Genomic DNA, 15443 nt, shown 5'->3' on the forward strand with positions numbered 1-15443 from the left:
TTTACCGAAGAAAAGATGGAAGAGGGTATAATTGTGAAAAACAAAATAGATAAGGAAGTGAAAGAAAAAAAAGAGAGTAGAAGAATAACAAAGAAGAGTTTCTTAGAGAATATGAGTGAATGTTCAAAATAAGATTAAAACATGTGGAATAACAGAGAGAAAAAACAGAAAGCAGAAAAGAAGAAGTAACAGAAAAAGAATAATTGAAACAGCAAAGAAATGTAAATAACATTGGGCCATATTATCAACATAGGCAATAAAAGTTTTGCAGCTTTTATCGGCAGAAAACTGCCGCTAAAACCACTTTTGCCGCAGTTTTCTGCCGATAAAAACAGCAATAATTTTATTGGCTGTGTTCATAATATGCCCCTTAGTGTGCTTCAACTACACAGAAAAAGCATAATGAACAAGTAGTGAAAGAGTGATCAGTCAAAGACACTAAGAGTAATAGAGATGGAGTGAGTGAACAAGAGTGAGGAACTATGAGAAGAGAGGGACTGAGAAAAGGAGTGGAAGGAGTAGAGTAAGTAGGTAATAGAGAAAGGAATGAGGGAAGTAGCAAAGGCAGGAAACTGAGGGTTAAAGAAATGAAGCTGTGGAACTAATAGTAGGTGAATGTGATAGAAATGTAACGAAAAGAGTACAAAACATTTACCTTATAATTGTCGTTAACTTACTCACTTGTTATTTTTATACTTTCAATCTGTGAAAGAGATAACAAACATTTGAAAAATATTAAAACATGTATTTAAAAATTAGAAAAGACAAGGGAAAAGATTGAAGGACAAACAGTTTTTCAACAACTTTGACACTTACAGAAGCTTCTGCTTCTCCAGGCCCCCTACACAGTCCTAAAGATATACATTTTAAACTAACAGTATCTTGATGCAGATGAAGTGAGGCCTATCTTGGAACATGGTGCATCTTTTGCACTGCTGTTGTCTCACAAAAGTGACGCAATGGCAGCGCAAAAGAGGAGCACAATCATCATAAAACTGTTCCTAACATTTTAAATGATTGTTTCATGATGGCAATAAGGTGTGTCCTATCCAGACGTTTGTTTCAGGTGAGGCCTACTCAGGGTTGCAGATCAAATTTAGACTTGTTGAAGAGTACAGAGGAGATAATACATGTGCAGGCCAACCAGTAAAGTTCAGACTTCCTCTGTTTCCCTGGACAGGCCTAAACTTCATCTGCACAATGTGATTCGTAATGTTAGGAAACACAGGTAATGTATTTGAAAAACGTGCAATTTCTTTTGCTCATTTCACAATCACATCACTTGTGTTTCCTTTGGTTAGGTATCTCATTGTGCAGATGTAGTCCAGCATATGAAAGAGTATGCACTGCATGCAACAACTTTGACACTTACTGAAGCCTCAGCTTCTCCATACCCCCTACACAGTCCTAATTATATACATTTTAAACTGACGGTATCTTGCTGGAAATGAACTGAGGCCTATCTTGCAACATGGTGCATCTTTTACACAAAAGTGACGGAACAGAGCCGTAAAAGAGGCACACAGCCTTCATAAAACTGCCCTTAACATTTTAAATAATTGTTTCTAGATGCTGATAAGGTGTAACCTATCCACAGATTTGTTTCAGGTAAGTCCTACTCAGGGTTGCAGATGAAATTTAGGATTGTTGAAGAGTATAGAGGAGGTAATACATGTGCAGGCCTACTAACGAAGTGAGTCATGTCCACTGCACTCTTGAACAAATGTCCTCCTCTGTCTCCTGGAACAGGCCTAAACCTCATCTACACAATGTGATGTGTAATGTTAGGAAACACAGGTAATATAATTGAAAAACGTGCAATTTTTTTTGCTCATTCCACAATCACATCACCTGTGTTTCCTTTGCCTAGGTATCTCATTGTGGAAATGTAGTCTATCATATGAAAGACTACGTAGAATGTGAGCACTGTATGCAACAACTTTGACACTTACAGAAGCCTCACCTTCTCCATGCCTCCTACACAGTTCTACATGTACATCATAAATACAAACAGTACAGAATTCATTATACATGTTAAATGGTTTATTTATTTTTTCTGTTCTCAGAATGTATCAAATTTCACTAAAAACAGTGACTTGAAGGTATTCATCATATAACAGCGGGGAAAAAAAAACACAATCAAAATGATTGTGTTTAAAAAACCCATATAACATAACCAATCAGAAATCAGAACTCCTCAAAAGTAACTTACTTTCCATGACGTCGAAGGATGTCCTATGAACAGCTTACACTCGGTTGTGCTGTTTTTATTTTCAGCCCGCCACTTTCTGAAAGAAAACCTCCATCTTTTTGAAAAATATGTTACATTCAATAAATGACTTCTCGCTCTCTACCACACGTTTCCACAAGGCCAGATCATGTAAGAGCCATTTATAACTCTTGGAATTCTTGTAAGCAAATCCCGTCATTTTGTATTTCCGCAACTTTCAGAAAGAAAACGTTCAAGATCACTTTCACAATCCTGGACTAGTAATATCTTACCCTTCTTGCTCACTCATGTTCTACATTTCCTATGACACTGATACTGCTTACTATGAAGCAGACTTACACTACCTCTATGACTACTACAATTATTTAATTCTCTACATCACTTTTAATCACAAAGCAATATAAAACAGTAGACAGCATTGCAGACTTACATTCCCTCTACTCCATGTTTTGATTGACTGCTTGAATTAGCTTATAAAAAGAAACAGTTTTTCTGAACTCATTCAAAGTGCAGTTATTTTTCCATGACGTCAAGTGTTATGGTAAGAACTTATGTCTCTGTACTACACTTATCCTCAAGGCCAAATCGTGTAGGAGCCATTAGAACCTCTTGAAATTCCTCAGAGCACATCCAGAGATTCTTTCCCTAAAATTTTGGTTTTAAAAACACCAGGTAAGAATTTTTAAGGTCATACGGCAATTTTTTTTTTTAAAGTTAAAACAGAATCGTTGCAGAATGACCAGCCGTTTCTAGACTTTAAATAAGCTGTGTAATGTCCTGATGTTATTGAAGGACCGTCATGATATATAATTGCTGCAGTTACAAAAGTCCTTCCTGATATTGACAACTGCGAAGCTACAAAATTTTTATTTAAAGTTGTCAATTTTGTTCCATCAGCCCTACATCGTTGGAACATTAAAATGACATACTGGCCATATGTTCGTATAAGTAATGTTGACATCATTTCAGATTTACATTGGCTACACTCCATGTTGTGATCAGCTGCTTTTATTAGCTTATTAAAGGAGACTGATTTACTGTCTGGCAAAGTTAAATATATAAATCTTTCTGAGTCTACACTAGTAGTACTTGATACCCTACAGTTCTCTCAGTCATGCTGCCATTGATAAGAAAGCCCAAACAGGTGATCTACATCTACACCTTCAGCATGCAATACATGAAGCATATACATTAAAAACTCCTGACAATCTTGCTGAATATTTTGAGAGAATTGTGTTTGACCTGAACATCTGTCTAACAGATTTCGAATTTCAGACACACTTTCTATTTTTGTTCTATCAGTGCTACATTTCTCTAACACAGAATTTAACAAACTGCAAAATCTGTGATCCGAATTGACCACAATCTCTTCTTTTACATTTTCTAGAGAAAACAAAACATTAACCACTACATTAGCATAGCAGTTGACACCAGAACTGTTTTCAAATTGAAAACCAACAACATCTTCAACAGAATCCTTTTTCTTTCTGCTTATAATTTCAGGTTCATCAACTTTTCGTCTTTTTGGTACAACCTCCCTAGTATTGGTCACATTTCTTCGTTTCCGGCCTACCACACGTTTCTCAAACAAAGGATATTGAGGCAAATGTGGCGCATACTCTCTTCTTAACCTATTGTATTCCTTAACACAATCTAGATCCGCACAAATGTTTGTGACATCACACTCAATCAAGTACAATCCCGATAAAGTTCTAACTCGTGACAATGCCATATATGCCATACCCTCCTTGAACACAGAACTGCCAATATTCACCAATGCACTGTCTACACTTAAACCTTGTGATTTATGGATTGTCACCGCATATGCCAAGCAAACAGGAAACTGCTTACGGCGAACATATAAGTCTTTTACAAGCAAAAATCTAGCAGAACAACGACCAATTAGCTGTACTTCCTCAATGCCATCAAATTTAATTTTTAAAAATTCAATTCCATCTCTATTTCTGTATTTCACAAAATCAACAACATTACTCATTGATCCATTTACCAGACCTCTTTCAACATGTAAATTCCTTCTTAAAATTATACGGCAATTTAAGCACACATTCAGAGTCTTTTCAAAACCTGCAGTTTTAGATATAGTCTTCTCTAATGAATCCAATTTTGTTTTCAAATTCTCAGACAAAATAATTGTTGATCCCATATGCTCTACTCTGTCAATAGCTTCCAGTTTCACAATCTCTTGGTTTTCTAAATACAACATTTTGTTGTTGAAGATGGCACATTCTGCAAGAGTTGGCATCAAACATATTCCAGATTTCTTCTCAGTAATTTTCTGAAAAATATTCTCAGGCACAACGTCTTGTTCTGGATATAAATTTGACAGTAATCGTGCATGTAAAGCTTGTTTCCCATGCTCGGTCACTTTTCCAATTCTAACATCTTGTAGAATATTCTTGTAAACTTCATCCTTTGCCTGACGCATATTTTCATGCAGTTCAGCATAATTGAAGTTTAACCATATATTGACGTTGCCAATGCTCCCTAGGCACTTCCTGGTATCTTCATGCGTGAGCATTTTGAACACAGGTTGTCCTTTCACTGGTGTCAGCTGCAGAAGATCTCCGAAAACAATGATGTGTTTGCCACCAAATAACAGATCATACTCTGTTTTAAGAACTTCTTGCATTCTCAAATGCACAAAGGCAAGCATGACATTGGAAACCATGCTTACTTCGTCAATGATAAGAAGTTTCATTTTCCTCAAGACTCTTGAAACTTCACAACAAGCATCTCCAGATAACTTGTGGTATTGTAATTTGTTATCATGCTCCACTGGCAGCATCAGTAGACGATGCAAAGTAATACCTTTAATGTTATGTGCTGCCAGTCCAGTTGGAGCGGTGACAACACAAGACAGCGATGACTCAGTCCTTTCCTTCAAATAACATGAAATTGCTTTAATGAGGAAACTCTTTTCAGTTCCCGCTTCTCCACTCACGTACAGTCGGACAGGCTTCAACGATGTACATGAGCACTCTTTCTTCTCATGACTTAATCCATGATCAATTTGCTTGGTAACTTCGTCATATATTTTCCTCTGCTCAACGTTGAGTTGTCTTTCCAAGTCTTCTAAGTTAACCGCATCCTCCTGAGCATGTGCCATGGCTCTTTCCACTTCATTCATGGCAGTGGCAGCTTCATTTTCGATAACAGGTCCTCCTAGTGGATCCTGACTCAATGAAACAGAACTCTGACTGTCCTGAGAACTGTCTCTGGCAATCTCGGCTGCAATCGTTGCTTCCTGCTCGATTTCAGCATTCAACATTTCTAGATATTTGGGAAAAGCAGGACATTCTATGGTCTCCTTGGCGGCAGTGAAAGAGTCTTCATAACAGAGGAAATCTCTGGTTTCAGAACTCGATTACGCGTTGCAGCAAGACCAAGACTCGCCCAAACGATACTCCTAGATTTGGCATAGAGACTTGCTGAAGACAACCGGTCAGAACATTCGTAAGCTCCGATTTCTCGATGCGACAACATCTTCAGACTGAAACTGTACAACTTCTTACTGAGGCTCTTTTCATGGGAAATGTCCTCCCACATATCCTTCAATTCTGTCTTTTCTTTTTTGGTGATGTAAGATGTCACATACCGAGCCACAGCCATACAGTTATCAGCCACAAACTGTATATCCATGCTAGCATTCCACATGGACAAAATCACTGGGTTGTCGTCGTTGATGTACTTGGACTCTTCGTTCCTCTTCAAATTGTATGTGTTTTTAGGTGATTTCTTCATCACATTATGTCGCAGCGAAGACATCAAATTGTTCACTCTTCCTTTAGAAATCACCGGTCGTGGAAAGGCGAAACGACATTTGGTGTAGAACTTGTCCTTGTTTCTGAATTTACGACGACAGTACTTTCCGCAACGATGGCTTTGGAAGCGTAGAACTTGTTCTCTTAGGCTTTTGTCCTCCTTTGCGTTTGGAACAGCACATGTAGAATACTGTTCTATGAAACTCATCACTAAGTCTTCTGGATCTGTTCCAAATTTAGGTGCATCCTTGATCCACAGCAGCATATGTATATGAGGAGCACCTCTTGCTTGGTACTCCTTTCTCCAGAAGAAATCCAACACCTCTCCAAGAGGTGGATTCTTCTTATTCATGATGAAAGACATCATAGCTTCAAATCTATGATTGAAGTACCTGCATACATTGACTGGATCCAAAGAGCACAGTTCTCCGGGTGTCTTGAATTCGATGTTTTCGATGTTTCCATTTGCCTCTCGTAGAAATTCAAGTAAGTCTTCCCAGCCATACTCAGCACAGCTCAGAGTGAGGAACCATGTGGGAGTTCCTAAGTTCCTCAGCATACATTTTAAATCACCATGACGACGGTACCAGTACTCATTAGTACCACGCTGACACGCCATGAGATTAATCAGGTGACAATCCAAAATACTGTCTTGGACATTGACTTTATCCATAAAGTCACTTGCCGAGATGTTTTGCATCTGTATACCACTTTTCAAGATGTGGTTCACTGCATATGACAGTCCAGACAGATCGCTTTCAAACAGGAGATGAAACAAATAGGGAATGCATTGTCGAAACCTAGCATCTTCTGCATACAATCGTAAAGTCCGGTATTCAGAAGCAGGAATTTGATGAGGTCGCTCATCATATCTTCCTCCTTGACCTGTTGGAAATAGCTGTGGGAAACACCGTGCTTCCAAACTTTCCTCCCAGACACTAATGGGACTCCCTTTGGCTTGTTTCATTTGAAACAACTCAATAGCATTCCCCATGACTTCCTTGGAATGGAAAGGATGAACACTATAATGTTCATATATTTCTTCACTTTTAGAGGGTTCTACTTTCTCAATTTGACCAGCACACAAATCGCTATCCTCTTCCTCACTTACTTCCTCTTCTGCAACATATACATTCTTATAGTACTTATTATTTTTTTTCAAATACAATGTTGCCTTTTTGACTTTCCTAACATCCACTAAATCTTGCCATATTTTTTTATTCTTTGTCGGAACCCCATTAACTAAGATAACCAGAGGTTCCTCTTCCACTTTTTCTACTCCAATTGTGTTAATGTTTTTCTTCAAATCTAGAGGCAAATAAACAACTCTTCCCTTTAATCGTCTCTGTAAATCTGATGGAGGCAATTTCCCTGTCTTTGGCTCCATTCTTACAATAGCCTGAAAGGGATGGATACTTTGAATCAAAATAGATTCATAAGTATTTAAATCCTTCAATTCAGAAGGAATCTCAACCAATTCCAGATTATTATGAACCGCTCTAGCAGGCATCTGGTTTTGATTTAATTTGTTACAACAATAAGTACACACACGTTGATCCGATCCCAAATCAAAACAATTTTCTACCATCAAGTATGTAGCGAAATCCTTCCATTCACTATTATTTTCCCTTTCACTTTTTGCATATAAATCCACTAACTTAGTCTGATTCTTATAATAAGTGCGTCGACAACACACACAAGTGAAATTAGGCCTCTCACTTGATTTCACCTGAAACGTGGCAATTTCCTTCTGAAAATGATCTGTACTGGAAACCTGTACACTATCTTCCACATTACCCTCTTCTTCTGGGTCAATTTCAACATTCTCCTCTTTACTTCCAAAGTAACAAAACTCAATTTCTTCACACATATTCTTCACATCTATTTCAGAACCATGCAAAAGAGCAGCGCATAATTGTTTAAGCATAACTGCTGGACTCTTAGTATAATACAACATTCTAACTAATTTCCTCACTTTATTATGATGCACTGCTAGCATCCTGAAATGATGAAAAACACCCTGGCATACTCTCCTGGTAAGACAAGCCAGTGAATGACCATGCAAACCTGTCACTTCTCTCACTCTGCAAGGATCTAATTCTTGCAACAACTTCATTTTCTGCTTCAAACTTTTCTTATTAAATGTCCGTACAAAATCACAAAGCAAATTGATGGAATCCTGTCGCACACTGCAAATACTACTACACTTCCAGGTGTACACAGGTCCCTTAGGACGTCTTCCTAAAACCTCATTACCTAACATCTCTTCTGCCTCTGTTGTCACAAGTTTTTCTTTTTCAACTGGACAACCATCTTTCACCTCATAAGCTCGACCGCTGGTGTCAACTGCATGCACCAAATCATTATCCTGGAAATAACTCTCCTCATTGAAAAATGCCTCACAACTTGAACTATGCATCCATTCTCCGGAAAAAACTTCACAAAAATTACTACGATTAACTATTCTCTTCCATCTACTATTTCTTTTGAAATCATAAATTGCCTTGTTTAGCTTCCTAATTCTATTGATTATCAAAATAAATAACTTTCGTTTAATTTCAAATGCCTGATCAATAATTTTCTCAACTTTTTTTTTTCTCTTATAAAAAACCACTTTCTGTTGACCTTTCTTAATATTTTTTAACAAATTGCCAATTATCCTGTTGCAGAACATTCGTTTACGAATGTCCCTAAACTGTTCTTTCCTTCTACTATCATGCACAGAGTTATCTCTTGCTCTAGCAGTAACATTTTTGATTGGCCTTTCCTTTCCGTTTAAATTGCTTCTCTTTTTCTGGACAAAAACATTTTCTGTAGTACTACTTTTTTTTCTAGAAATGTTTCTTATGAATGTTTTCGCGGTCTTACCCGGTGCTTTCTTGGTGACTTGACGATTTTTTATTGTAGAGGACTGCTGCAGTAAATGATGGACCTGCTGTCTTTGACGTTTTGTAGCCTTTCTCATTCTCTCCTTAGTTGGCATTCTCAAAATTTGAAATGATCTGCAGTTGAATCTGTGGTAAAATATAATAAAAAATGTTATTAACCACTATTACCAAACAGTAAATCAATAACAGTCATCAAAAACTTAACACACTACTTAACATTTTTACATATAATATTTTTTAGTGCTTTGGCAAATTTAGAATACAGAAATAGCAGAAAAGAAATGGAATTCTTCTTCATTTTACCTGTCCTGTTTTATATGTGAATCTGATCTAATTTTATGAGCATATTTTAATATTTTATTGAAGACACTACACATAACCTGTTTTTGAAGGTGTGTTTAATTTAAAATTAAACAGTTTACATTTTTACTTTTCATTTATTGTAAATTTAAAAAATAAATGTTTATAGTTCCATAGGCTCAAGCAGGTCAGCTTCCCACCCTATCTCATACAATTCTGACAAATCGGCATCCTCATCATATTCTTCATCATCCTCAGGATTTAAATCATCCAAGGGATCTACTTCCACTGACGTTTCAATTACAAGTTCAATGATGAGGTCGAGATCAACTGATTGCTGATTGTCACTCATGTTGATGTTGCCGTTATCTTTAAAGAAAGAGAACAACAATGAGATGTTGCAGAGTAAGAGACAAATCTCAGAGATTATAATAGTAAATTTGTTTAACAAGAGTAAAATTTTGCAGCTATTATTTAGCCATGTCCAGCGATGCTGAGAAGGTGAGGCCTATGTCCAAGTTTTCAATGAACAGGACTCATCTCTTCTTAACCTTGGATAAGCCTCACCGACTCTGTGTCCCCTGCTCATACTTAAATGTACAGGGCCAGATTTATGCTAAGTGGCGCATCCCCACGGATGCACCAGTTAATGTGCACCGCTGCTCTGCCACCCATAGTGTGCCACATTTACAATGTGGAGCACCATTGAGCAAAAACAGCACAGATGTGTCACGCATCTGTGCCGCAAAAGCAGCACATTGCAGGAATCACGTCATAAGCGCAACATGTCTACTGCAATGCACAGGAGGAAGCCTCACATTGCATGGTGCATCACTTCTTATGCCTGTTTCAAACAGGCGTAAGGATTTGATTCAGCAATGCTATAAAGCTGACTCAGTGAAATCTTCTAAATTTCACTGTGTTAGTTTTACAGGGCTTTCATGCAAATTAATGCATACCTTGCAACAAAACACTTATATAAAAACTGACGCAGGTTTCATGTGGCACAGGACTTTACAGCATGACACATCTGCCTAGATGCATCAAGTTGTAAATATGTCGCCACATAGCAAATCTTTTGCACCGCCGCTGCGTCACAAAAGTGACGCACAGTGACGCAAAAGAGACATACACCTATCATAAATCTGTCCCTAACATTTTAAATGATTGATTCAAGATTACGATAAAGTGTGGCCTATCCAGACGTTTGTTTCAGGTGAGGCCTATTCAGAGTTGCAGATGAAATTTACGCTTGTTGAAGAGTACAGAAGAGATAATACATGTGAAGGCCTACCAATAAAGTAAGTCATATCCACTTCACTCTTGAACAAAGGCCAAACCTTTTCTGTGTCCATGGACAGACCTAAACTTCATCTGCACAATGTCATTCGTAAACTTAGAAAACACAGGTGATGTAATTGAAAAATGTGGAGTTTCTTTTCCTCATTTCACAATCACATCACCTGTGTTTCCTTTGCTTAGGTATCTCATAGTGCAGATGGACTCTAGCATATCAAAGAGTACACATAAGTTGAGCAGTGTATACAACAAATTTGACATTCACAGAAGATTCAGCTTCTTATCTTGTTGGAGATGAAATGAGGCCTGTCTTGCAACATGGTGCATCTTTTCCATCACTGCTGCATCGGTTTCATGTGGCACGGGACTTTACAGCATGACACATCTGCCTAGATGCATCAATTTTTAAATATGTCGCCACATAGCAAATCTTTTGCACCGCCGCTGCGTCACAAAAGTGATGCACAGTGACGCAAAAGAGTCATACACCTATCATAAGTCAGTCCCTAACATGTTAAATGATTGATTCAGGATGACATTAAGGTATGGCCTATCCAGAGGTTTGTTTAAGGTAAGGCCTACTCAGGGTTGCAGATTAAATTTACGCTTGTTGAAGAGTATAGAGGAGATAATACATGTGAAGACCTACCAATGAAGTAAGTCATGTCCACTTCACTCTTGAACAAAGGCCAGACCTCTTCTGTGTCCGTGGACAGACCTAAACCTCATCTGCACAATGTCATTCGTAAACTTAGGAAACACAGGTGATGTAATTGAAAAATGTGGAGTTTCTTTTCCTCATTTCACAATCACATCACCTGTGTTTCCTTTGCTTAGGTATCTCATAGTGCAGATGGACTCTAGCATATGAAAGAGTACACATAAGTTGAGCAGTGTATACAACAATTTTGACATTTACAGAAGATTCAGCTTCTTATCTTGTTGGAGATGAAATGAGGCCTGTTTTGCAACATGGTGCATGTTTTACATCACTGCTGCATCGGTTTCATGTGGCACGGGACTTTACAGCATGACACATCTGCCTAGATGCATCAAGTTGTAAATATGTCGCCACATAGCAAATCTTTTGCACCGCCGCTGCGTCACAAAAGTGACGCACAGCGGCGCAAAAGAGACACACACCTATCATAAATCTGTCCCTAACATTTTAAATAACTGATTCAGGATGACGATAAGGTGTGGCCTATCCAGAGGTTTGTTTGAGGTGAGGCCTACTCAGGGTTGCAGATGAGATTTACACTTGTTGAAGAGTACAGAGGAGATAATATATGTAAAGGCCTTCCAATAAAGTAAGTCATGTCCACTTCACTCTTGAACAAAGGCCAGACCTCTTCTGTGTCCGTGGACAGACCTAAACCTCATCTGCACAATGTCATTCGTAAACTTAGGAAACACAGGTGATGTAATTGAAAAATGTGGAGTTTCTTTTCCTCATTTCACAATCACATCACCTGTGTTTCCTTTGCTTAGGTATCTCGTAGTGCAGATGGACTCTAGCATATCAAAGAGTACACATAAGCTGAGCAGTGTATACAACAATTTTGACATTTACATAAGATTCAGCTTCTTATCTTGTTGGAGATGAAATGAGGCCTGTCTTGCAACATGGTGCATCTTTTGCATCACTGCTGCATCGGTTTCATGTGGCACAGGACTTTACAGCATGACACATCTGCCTAGATGCATCAAGTTGTAAATATGTCGCCACATAGCAAATCTTTAGCACCGCCGCTGCGTCACAAAAATGACGCAAAGTGATGCAAAAGAGGCATACATGGCTATGTAAGTTAAATAATCAAAATCTAAATTTGCCAAGCACACATGGGTGTGTATTTACAAGGACCTTCCACCACGAGGAAATGTCTTTAATTAAAAAGGGAGAAATAACATCAAAGGGACTCAAATGCCTTTTAAATGTACCCCAAGCAACCTATGAAACTCTAGCAGTACATATCAAGAAACTTAAATGACTTCAATAAACGTTTTTAAAAACATCAAGTAAAGCAGTTATTCAAATACATTCAAGGCGAAATGACTTAAAATGGCCTAAGACACATGAAAGCGTTTTTTAAGGCCCTTGCACCATTTCTGGGTCACTTTTAACATGGCTATGTTAGTCAAAGAATTAAAATCTAAATTTGCCAAGCACAGATGGGGGCATATTTACAAGGACCTTGCTCCACGGGGAAAGGTCTTAAATTAAAATGGGAAAAATAACATCAGAGAGACTCAAATGCCTTATAAATATGCCCCAAGCAACCTATGAAGCTCTAGCAGTACATATCAAGAAACCTAATATTTTTCAAAAAACGATTTTAAACACATCATATAAATCAATTATATACCTACATTCAAGGGGAAATGACTTAAAATGGCCTAAGACACATGAAAGCGTTTTTTTAAGGCCCTTGCACCATTTCTGGGTCACTTTTAACATGGCTATGTTAGTCAAAGAATTAAAATCTAAATTTGCCAAGCACAGATGGGGGCATATTTACAAGGACCTTGCTCCACGGGGAAAGGTCTTAAAATAAAATGGGAAAAATAACATCAGAGAGACTCAAATGCCTTATAAATATGCCCCAAACAACCTATGAAGCTCTAGCAGCACATATCAAGAAACCTAATATTTTTCAAAAAACGATTTTAAACACATCATATAAATCAATTATATACCTACATTCATCGGGAAATGACTTACAATGCCCTAAGACACATGAAAGCATTTTTTTAAGAGTCACTTTTAACATGGCTATGTAACTCAAAGAAACAAAATCTATTTGTAAAACACTTGACACAAAGCAACATTTTAAATACAGAACTTTCTTCATAATTTTCTCCCTAAAGCATACTATTGTGTATCTAAATTAAATGAATCTTTTCTCACCTTAGCAAATACTTTATGAATTTCAAAACAGTCTCAGAAACACACCAATTTGTCTTCAGCAGAGCAAAAGGTATGCACTCCAGAGTCTGCAGCTATCAAAAGCACAGAAATGCTGTAATTCTTCACACATATCTCTCATGTCACCCAATCAAAACTCTTCCCTCACTTTTTTCAAATCAACACCCTTCCCCCCTCTGCCCTTTCTGCCTTTTTTGCATAGCAACCACCTCCTGAAAGACCTCTGATGTTTGCAAGTTCACACAACAATGTTTCAATTGAACTCTGAACTCTCAGTGCACCTGCATATCCAGTGCAATCTTTCATAAAATGATTTTTTCTTGACCATTCAAATTACATCTTTCAAAGAACTCATCCATGCACCCTAACTTTCTGTTTTCAGCAATCAAAATCCACCAATCACTGCTACTGCTTCCTTAACACAGAAACTCCACAGTTTTTTTCATTTTAAACTCTTATTTTTCCAACTGCCATTTCATTGCCACACTTCATCTGACTGCAGCAGAACCTTCTCTCACCATGTTTTCTGTCTGGATTGTTGGACATAGTTACATCTATTGGGCTCAGAGGTATGCTGATAACAGAAATTTACCTAACCTCAATTTACAGGATGTGGAAATTAAGTGGTTTGGCCACAGAGGATTAAAATGTCACCAATTGATACCATTGGTGAAAACCTTTATGCATTTGCCTAAACCTGACCTGTTAATTTTGCACTGTGGAGGTAATGACTTGGTCACTTTGACTGGTGTAGGTCTGGAAATGCTTTTAAAGGACACCTTTGAGCAATTGATGGCACTTTTTCCTCAAACTGCCTTGGTATATTCAAATATATGCCAAAGACAGAAATGGAGGTGGTCGAACCAATTTTGTCCACAAATTGAGAAATCGAGGAAGCATGTAAACAAATCTGTTTCAGCTTACATGAGAGTCCATGGAATGGGCTCCATGTACAACAATAACTTGCGTTACTACATGCAAGATATCTACAGAGGAGATGGAGTTCACTTCTCAGATGAAGGGAACAGAGTTTTCATTCTGAATTTAAGACTGTGCATTGGTACCTACTTATAAGTACCTAAATGTACAATAAACCCAAAAGCTCTTCTCAGAGCTACCCTACATCTGATCACTCACAATTATTATTTTACTCTAACTTTTTTCACTAATTTTCAACAAAGTACGCTCCCCGGAGCGCTACCCGGTACGCGAACCGGACGCTAACCGCGTGAAATTTTTAAAAAAAACGTGTCTTTTTTTTCGCACATATGGGCCTCCTCAGCCATCCTCAGAAAACCTAGGGGGTCAAAATACGTCTACCGTGTCCCCTTCTACCCATTCTGAACATTATTTGCCCTCCATCTTGTATTTTAATTCGACCGAAACACAAAATGGTGGACTCCCGTAACGCTGGGAAGCGCTCCATTAAAAAAGGTGGGAAAGTAATTTACAGAAGAAACCCTGGAGACACTTTCACCAAATATAGATTTGCTCATACTACATACCAATCCCTACCATTTTCACAAATTTGGTTGGAATTCCATTTAGCCATTTAGCCTGTAGACCTCTCTAAATACCCTGAGGTAAATTACTTCACAAAACACATCTGAAGTGTTGGAATTGACAACCAATGAAAATGTTACTTTCTTTTCCATTTTTTTTTCCTGACATTTGATTGGTTATGTACCTAAATATAAAGGAAGAGAAGGAAACACAGCCATTTTGACTACTACTTCCTGGTCTACATTTCAATAGGATTTTCACTAAAAACTTCAACTTCTTTGTAAAGGTAAGTTGTTATTTTAAAAACTGAAGTATATTGTGCACTTTAAGTTAATATGGTAAACTTTTTCTGATAGTTATATACTATCCCTCTGTAGTAGTTATAGATTTAGATAGACTTCTCTGTTATAGTTATGGATGGAGTTAGGCTTGTCTTTTATAATTATGAATTTACTTACGTTAAATCACATACACTTTTTTATATTCCTACTTCCACTCTGATACTATACACTGCC

The sequence above is a fragment of the Lissotriton helveticus genome, chromosome 9 (assembly GCF_964261635.1).
Source record: "Lissotriton helveticus chromosome 9, aLisHel1.1, whole genome shotgun sequence".
Taxonomy (NCBI): domain Eukaryota; kingdom Metazoa; phylum Chordata; class Amphibia; order Caudata; family Salamandridae; genus Lissotriton; species Lissotriton helveticus.